We start from the raw sequence: 3,317 nt of genomic DNA on the forward strand, positions 1-3,317 counted from the left end.
CTCCTGGGTTCAGGCAATTCTCCTGCCTCAGCCTCCTGAGTAGCTGGGATTACAGGCACGCACCACCATGCCCAGCTAATTTTTTGTATTTTTAGTAGAGATGGGGTTTCACCATGTGGGCCAGGATGGTCTCGATCTCTTGACCTCGTGATCCACCCGCCTCGGCCTCCCAAAGTGCTGGGATTACAGGCTTGAGCCACCGCGCCCGGCCCCCATGTTTCATCTTTTAAAAAGTTGGCGTATGTACCTGTTTGTGTAGATCTCTCCTTTATTAACATATAATTTCTGGTCTTAGTAGTTTTTATAATAATTCAGGAAATAAAACCACTATGTTTTGCCTCTAAAACCTAAATGCAGACAAAATAAAAAATGGTCCTCTAAGTAATAATATTAATTTGGGAAGATTGTGTTGGCAGAGACTGAGGTGCTGCACAATAATTCCCATGGAATTGTTATTAACTAGTCCCCTAAGGGGATATTTAACATTAACTGCACCAGTCAGCCCTCTTGCCCTGACAAGAATTACTTAAATGGTATACCAGAAGTAGTAACAGTATTGAGTCAATACGCACTGAAACAAATGTCCCTATTATTTGAAGAAATGGGGGCATGGTAAAACCATGACCAAGAATAATTTGACCAAAATTGGGAGCTGAACAAAAAGAACTTTGGAAATTATTTATGGCCCTGAAACCAGTAAAGGTCTGGGAAGGAAATTATACAAGATCCTGTTACAATCATTATTATTCATTAGAATTTGTTAAAAAATAGAACTCTTTGGATTCAGAGCTGTGTTAAACCTCCTTATCTTTTAGTAGTGGGAAGGTTACAAATCAATTTTCTTAACTCCAAGGTAGCAGGTCAAAATTGTAAATTGTTTTCTTCTTTAAATGCCTCTATGTTTAACTCTTATAACTTCTTATTACTGGTAAGAGTCCAAGAGGGAATATGGCTACCAGTAAATCTATCTTGTTCCTGAGAAGTATCCCCATCAGTACATATTCTCACTAAAATCTTTACAAGAGTTTCTAAAACATACTGGGATATTCATTTTCACCTTAATTTTAATCATTATAGGTCTGACTGCAGTCACAGCTACAGACAGCTGAGTTTGTTAATAATTAACAGAAAAACTACCTTGCTGTGGAATTCTCAAAGATAGATCAAAACATAACTAATCAGTTTTATGATCTTAGACAAGCTGTTCTCTTGATAGGAAACAGGGTAGTTACTTTAGAGTATAAACTTCAATTACAGTGTGATTGAAATACTTCTGATTATTGCATCACTCCTCATCCTTATAATAAAATTGAACATAAATGGGAAAAAATAAAGCGTCACTTGGAAAGGCATGCTAAAAATATATCACTTGATACAACAAAATGAAAGAAACAAGTTTTTCAAGCCTCTCAAGAACATCTGACTTTCATTCTAGAAACTGAAATACTTAAGGGAGCTACTACTGGAAGTAGTAGCCTTGAACCCTGTGACTTGGGTAAAAACATTTGGAGAATCTATGGTGTTATAAAACAGTAATCAATATTAATGTGTCTCCCACAAGATGAATTAGTTTTTGAACACAGGATATGTGACTCTTTTCTTTGTTCCCTCATAAAGGGTGCTATTTTTTTGTATTTTTAGTAAAACGGGGTTTCACCATGTTGGCCAGGCTGGTCTTGAACTCCTGATCTCAGGTAATCTGTGGGCAACCCCCCCCATATAGGCACCGAAGGAGAGCTAAGCAGAACCCTGGCACACTTAGGGCTTGAGGAATATCTCACTTTATAGTGTTACTACTCAGCTATTTCCTTTTATATAATCCTTTACATAATCATATTAGTTTATAGAAATAGGGCTGGAAGTCTCCCTTTATATAATCCTCCATATATAATCATATAATAGTTGATAGTATGAGTGCCTAGAGAATATTTCCCTACATATATACCTATAATTATATCTTAGTTCATAATCGGAGGAATGCCCAGAGTGGACACAGTACAGAGCATGAATTAAGGAATAAGCAGTTTATAATCAGAGGAATGCCTAGAGCGGACACAGTGCAGAGCATGATTTAAGGGAAAAACAGTTATACCAGGACAAGAATCCATGGCCCAGGCAGCAGCGTTCAGTATCGTAAAGATACCCGCTGTATGGCAGGCTTGGGGTGAGAGCCACTCCTCCTGATAAAAGGGTTGTAGGACCTTGCGCCAGTTCTTGTGGAAGGCTGCCCTCAGAACGGCAATCCACCTTGGTGACTGTGAACTTTATCAGCTCTTGCTCCTGTGCTGCTTGAAAAGCATCTTCCCATAGAACCCATTGGAAGCTGCCAGAAGGTGGCGGTAACCTTGACAGCTCTGTCACTACCATGTGACTTAAAGCATCCTCCCATAAATCTTCTTAGAAGTAGTTTCCCATAGAGAGAAGTATGGCACACTGCACCCTCTTCACTGCGCACAGCCCACCTTCAAGCCTCGGTGACCTAATGGGGGTGGACCCCTTACTGCACACAGCCCTTGCCTTCATGGGAACGGGCCCCTTGCTGCGCGCTGCCCACCTCCTGGCCTAGGTGACCTAATGGGGGTGGACCCTATGTTTTATTGCTCACAACCCTATCACTATCCTTAAAGATGATTTCACTCACTTCCCTGCCCCATAAACTATACACAATAAGTACTCATGCTTCTGGACATTCGGGGCCTCGCCTCGCCTCGCCAGCCTCGCCTGACTCTGCTCATAGGTGGTGTGGCCCCCTGAACCCAGCTGCGTTTTTCTTTGTACTTCTGTGTCCTGTCTCTTTATTTCTCGGATCCTGCGCCTCAGCATAGCATAAGGCTCACCCCACGATCCTGTGGGGCACTCGGTCTTACCTCTGGCTCCCAATGTGCCCTGCAGTAATCTCCCTGCCTTGGCCTCCCAAAGTGCCGGGATTATAGATGTAAGCTACCGTGCCTGGCTGCCACCAAGTTTTTAACACTAAAATTAGATTTAAATAAAACAGGATGTCATAATCACTGACTAGGCAAAGTTAACTAAGCAAAATAAAACAAGAAAATGAAAAAACGGGATGTGTGGCCAGGCAAGATGGCTCACTCCTATAATCCCATCACTATGGAAGGCCGAGGCGGGTAGGTCACCTGAGGTCAAGAGTTCCTGACCAGCCTGGCCAACATGGTGAAACCCCATCTCTACTAACAATATAAAACTTAGCTGGGTCGGGCGCGGTGGCTCAAGCCTGTAATCCCAGCACTTTGGGAGGCCGAGGCGGGTGGATCACGAGGTCAAGAGATCGAGACCATCCTGGTCAATATGGTGAAACC

General features: G+C 42.4%; 1 protein-coding gene and 1 pseudogene across 3 annotated transcripts in view; one reads left to right on the forward strand and one right to left on the reverse strand.

Moving 5' to 3' along the window:
- LOC119469431 (zinc finger protein 160-like) overlaps positions 1-3,317 on the forward strand; it is a 609,418-nt gene that overhangs the window by 167,851 nt on the left and 438,250 nt on the right. The gene's annotated exons all lie outside the window — the stretch shown is intronic.
- LOC119469433 overlaps positions 1-3,317 on the reverse strand; it is a 50,380-nt pseudogene that overhangs the window by 30,973 nt on the left and 16,090 nt on the right.

Source organism: Cebus imitator, unplaced genomic scaffold, assembly GCF_001604975.1.
Source record: "Cebus imitator isolate Cc_AM_T3 unplaced genomic scaffold, Cebus_imitator-1.0 Scaffold654, whole genome shotgun sequence".
Taxonomy (NCBI): Eukaryota; Metazoa; Chordata; class Mammalia; order Primates; family Cebidae; genus Cebus; species Cebus imitator.